At 41.4% G+C, this 5,553-nt stretch overlaps 1 protein-coding gene across 1 annotated transcript in view; it reads left to right on the top strand.

Annotated features, from left to right (window-relative positions):
* Positions 1-5,553, top strand: part of LOC112675239 (storkhead-box protein 2) — a 556,032-nt gene that overhangs the window by 256,247 nt on the left and 294,232 nt on the right. The gene's annotated exons all lie outside the window — the stretch shown is intronic.

The raw sequence follows: 5,553 nt of genomic DNA, 5'->3' as shown, positions 1-5,553 counted from the left end.
TGTCTAAGTGGATTTTTTTGGTACTTGAGCAAAAATACTTGAGGTGAGACCACTTTCTTTCTCTCTTCAACTAATAGGAGTTTGTAACAAAGTTTTAGTGAACACTCTTTGTTATTAGAGCTTTTGAATTAAAACAACTGAAAAGGGAAATAATCTGATCGGAATCTTTTTCCAGGCGTACTGAAAAAGCCAGTTTGGGGCTAGCTATTCAAATTTAAAAGAGTCAGGTTTAGGGACCCCCAGGATTACGTTTCTGTGAAATTAGAAAGCAGTGGGGTTGGTCTGTTTGTTAGTCCTCACATCACAACTTCTATCCCCAAATAAACGTGATTCCTTCTCCAGTGAACACTGGTGGGGGGCAGGTGGGGGGGGTGCTATCCACATATTCCCATGAGATGCTTGCACAAGTTGGGAATTCCTCCGTGTTTCACTGTCTCCAGAATCTTTTAGATAACTCTCTTGGCTGTCCTTCACAGTGGCAAATCTTTGTCCTTGGAGAACACACTCCTTTTTTCAAGCCAAAAGTAATCTACTGTCAAGCAAATGAGGAAGCTAGGAAACAGCATGATTAGTCAAAAACAATAGGAAGCTATAATGTTGAGCCTGATTTTCTTGTAAAGGCAATACCCAGAGTGGTCCTCCGATGATGACAGGGTCATTTGGACGAGCGTGGAGAACCCAAGGTGACCATTTTGAAGGGCAACTCTTATTTTCTTGTCTGAGTTCGTCTCTATATATTTCAAACTGTCTCAGTTCAGACACTTCATTTGTCAAGCACAAAGTTAGGAAGAACAAGAATACTGGGAGAATATGTGGGTTTTACACCAGGACCAAAAGCTACTGTTCTTAAAAAAAAAAAAAAAAAAGAGGCAAGGTAACTGTACGTTCCTTTCAGAGCGATCCAGTGACCCAGACACATGGAGGAAATGTGGTGACTTAATAAGAAGATGGAAGGCAGGATTCTGATTCCTTTGAGAGAATAGTCACAGTTCATAAAAATCTTTTCTTTCCAAAGGAAATGGTATGGTTTTAACTTATTTTTAAGTGTTTAGAGTGGTAGGGTTTTTTTTTTCCTCCGTAAAGCCAAGCAGAGTGCTCAATGTGCACCTCCTGCTCTGTGACAGCTGTGAAATCGAGAGCCACTGAATACTAAAAAGAAGGTATTCACCTGACTTTAATAATTTATTTAACTGTGAAATAGTATCCCTACTGTGGGAATACTTGGATTTCACGATATTCCTCCCGTTTGGGCCGGGTGGCTCCAGACTTTTCCTGTAAAGCAAATAGTTAATCATGTAACACATGGAGTCAGTGTGTGTGATGAATATTTACAGAGCACACCCCACCAGCCAGCAATGTCAAGGCAAAGCAAGGCACCTGCCCTCCAGATAGGCTGAGCAGGGTTTCCTGGCGAATCTTCTTCTTCTTGTTTTTTTTTTCCTGGTGAATCTTCTTAAAAGAACTGCCTCAGTAGTGCTATGTCAAGACGAAGAGGGAGATACGATGTATTAGATGAGAGATGAAGTCAGAAGATGCTCATTTGGGATTCAAGGGACAAAACAACTCATGAGGTTCAATGATGAGCGTGTTTTTTTTCCTCCTCGGATCTAGGACTCTGGGGCTGGTGTGTGTGGGTCAAGTGGAGGGAGGGTCCTGTGTTTCCAGCCCGCACGGGCCTCTGCAGATGCCTCTTTAGATGGGTTACCCTGAAGTGCACCCAGCATGTTCCTCCTGGGTCACCCTCCTTCATCTCCCCGATTTCTTTCCCTTTGTTGTAAAGCTCCATGCATTTTTTTTCTTTTCTATTTCCTTGGGCTTATTTTACTTTATATTACTTTTCTCTATGCTTAACCAAGAATTTTTGTTTGTTTGTAGTTATGTTTTCTTGTCCAATGTTTGGACTCTTTCCTGGTTTCAATTATTTACCTGTGAATATATATATATATATATATAATTATTTTTATTTTATGTATTGTGTACTAATGATATATTTACATAGTATCATATATATTATAGATGTAAAATGTATTGTAATGTATGATATATAATGTTATATATATAATCTGTATGTAGCTACAATTGGTTACTCATATTTTAAATTTCATATTTATATTACTCTATCCTCCTTGGATCCACAGACCACTGTCTTCCCTCAATCTCACTTCTACTCACCTTTGCACTAGGAGCTTTTTGTTCTCCAACACTTGGATAGAAATCTGCCACCAGATGATCCATCAAAGGTCTGATAAATCACTGGCAACTTCCAGAGATGAGAGCTAGCTAGCTAGATACTGCACGAAACCAAAGATCTCTGTATTGCTTATAGTCTATAAATGGCAACTAAACAAAAGATGTCATGCAAAAGGCTATACTTTGACTTCTGTGTGACTCCCTTTTAATGGTGTGTTGAGAATTTATTATCTTGGGATATTATTTTTGAATATTTTTATATCTGTGCCTCAAGCCAGCATCTGCCATTCTTTATTATACTCTAGATTGTGTGTGGGGGGGAAATCTCCCCTGAAAGCCACTTCCTTTAAAGTTAGTAATAGCTCAGTGGTTTCTAGCATTTCAAATCTCATTCTCAAACATCTTCCACCAGCATAGCATTTCCCCATTTGCCATCCGGCTAGAGATCGCAAAGGTACCAGGGGTCTGTCTCACCCAGTGTCGCTTCACATTGTATGTTATTGTTGACAAGACATGCGACAAGTTAACAAATCTTAAATGGATTGGAGATGACAGGGTCCCCCCCGCCATGTTATTTGATGGCAGTTCATAAGACATCTGTGCTGAATGTCAGAGGATCGATATTCAGACTTGGAAGCTATCAGTGTACCTAGGGAAAGAGTGATGGCCTTGGAAACAGAAGATTCCAGGTCCACAGTCAGTGTCCTCCTGTGCCTCCTTTTGTGTCCCTTTAAAAAGGACCAAATTAGGGGAATTATAGCGGGTGCCAGCTGGCCTCATAACAAGTCAGACAAATGGGTATGATAAAGGTTATGCTTTACAATTGATTTTTGTTCTAGCCAATTAATTGGTAGAACTACCAATGCTTACATGTCCCTAAAGACTTTGGCAGCCAGAGTATTTTGTGGAGTGCTTATTTAGAGTAAAGCACTTCCACTGTGTGTGGTGTGTGTGTGTGTTTTTTTAAAGATTTTATTTCTTTATTCATGAGAGACACACAGAGAGAGGCAGAGACACAGGCAGAGGGAGACGCAAGCTCCCTGCGGGGAACCTGATGTGGGACTTGATCCCACAGCCCCAGGATCACGACCTGAGCCAAAGACTGATGCTCAACTCCTGAGCCACCCAGGTGCCCCACTTCTGCTGTGTTTTTTAAAGCAAACCTTTTATAATAGTTTCTGAATTACAGAATTATCTGTGACTGTAGTAGAGAGAGTTCCTGTTGGCCCTGTCTTTAACATCTTACATTAATATGGTCCGAGGCTTGCAATGAATGAGCCAACATCGATACATTAGTGTTCACTAAAACAATACTTTATTCGGATTTCCTCGGTTCGTCCCTACCGTCATTTTTGTTCCAGGAGCCATCCAGGATGCCACATTACATTTAGTCGCTATGTCTCTTAGTCTCCTCTGGTTGGAGACCGTTTCTTAGACTTTGTTTTTGATGACCTTGTTAGTTGTGAAGGGTACTGGTCAGGAATTTTGTGCGATGTCCCTCAATGTGGGTATGTCCTATGCTTTTCTCATGACCAGGCTGGAGTCATGTGTGATTGGGAGGGGGATCACGGAGGTAAGGTGCCATGGCCAACACACCATATGGAGAGTAAATACTACCAATATGACATCACCATTGATGTTAACTTTGATCACCTCGCTTGAAGTAATGTTTGAAAGTTACTCTTTCTCAGCTTCCATACTGTAGTCTTTGGAAGAAAGTCACTATGCTCAGCTCACACTTAAGGAATGAGGGTGATGCTCCACCCAAATAGATTATTTGGAACTCTTCTGTACAGATGTGTCTCTTCTTCTGCATTTACTCATTCAATCATTTATTCCTAGACTTTGTGCCTCAAGCCAGCATCTGCCATTCTTTATTATACTCTAGATTGTGTGTGTGGGGGGAAATCTCCCCTGAAAGCCACTTCCTTTAAAGTTAGTAATAGCTCAGTGGTTTCTAGCATTTCAAATCTCATTCTCAAACATCTTTCACCAGCATAGCATTTCCCCATTTGCCATCCAATGTATAGAATTATGGATATTTATTTTATACTTTGGGTTATAAAATTTATTATAATTTAATAAATTTACTCATTCAATCATTTACTCATTCAATCATTTATTCCTATCAGTATAGAATCATGGATATTTATTTTATACTTTGGGTTATTGTCCATCACTACTTGATTTATGTTACTCCTTGAGTTTTTCCAGCATTTGTATTCAGTTCTAGTCCATTACTACATGGACCATTCCAGACTGCTTATCTGTACTGCCCCCCACCCATTCCAGCAGCGAGAGACTTGGCACCCAACACCTGCCATCCATTTACTTAATTGTGCAACTGCGGTATACATGGATAGCAGTTCATCCATTGCATTTTAAAAACTGATCGGGTCATCATGGGTAAACATGGAAGTGAAAAGAAATGGGAAGGTTTCTCAACTTCTCCTAAGTTGGTGGCTTACTTAGTGTGACAGTACAGTGGCAATCATAAACGTATGAATGGACTTACTTGGTCTGATGGGATTGTTGTAAAATTTTTAAGGCCCAGAGTGGAAACAGCCACTACTGATATTATTTAATGTGTATCTTTGCTTATGCCACACTGTCCATACTTGTAAGGACAGTGGTGTGTTGACTTAGTAGTAACAGATCATATGTTTGGTAAGCCCCTACTTCCTTCTCTCCATTCTTGTCTCTATACCTAAATGTTAACCACATTGCAAGGGCCAGATCAAATGCCTTCTCTTGCACAAGGGTTTCTCCGAACACCCCTTTCCACTCCCATGCTCTGACAAAAGTATGGCTGCTTTCCCTCTCTTGCGGTCCAACATGTATCATTCCCAACCTGCGTTCTCAGTTTTTGTCTTAAAGTCAGGACTTCAGACTCCTGCCGCAGACCATGCCCTCAGCTAAACAATTTACACCACTTTTATGCTATGTACTGGACTTTCGGGGGAGGAGGGGAGCACCTCCTCTCATCATTGTTTCTCAGTGGCCCTTAGGAGCTCGGAAATCTTCAGTAGGCCTGGCTGTGCAAGCAATGGGCTCTGTGTGATGCCCCCAGCAGGATTTCAAAAACCTTGAGCCCCTCGCTCAGGCCTGCTTCTAACCTAGGCAGCCTTCTGGAAGTGTGCTCACTAGCTGTCCTCATTGGCCTCCGTGTGTCTTCTCCAATCACAAAAGAAAGCTGGCAAGTAGGGTGTGGCCTTTGCAATGTCAAAAAGTTGTTAAGAGAACCAGAGCTGAGTGGGAAACTTTAGTCCCTCCTGTGAAAGCCTGCTCCTCTGGTCTAGGGCTATGACTCGGGGGGACTGTGTTTCTACTCAGCACCTACAAAGATGGGAGAGGAGTTGAGAG

Source organism: Canis lupus, chromosome 16 (assembly GCF_003254725.2).
Source record: "Canis lupus dingo isolate Sandy chromosome 16, ASM325472v2, whole genome shotgun sequence".
Taxonomy (NCBI): Eukaryota; Metazoa; Chordata; class Mammalia; order Carnivora; family Canidae; genus Canis; species Canis lupus.
Note: the sequence above shows the minus strand (reverse complement) of the source record. Positions and strands in the feature narration are given on the sequence as shown.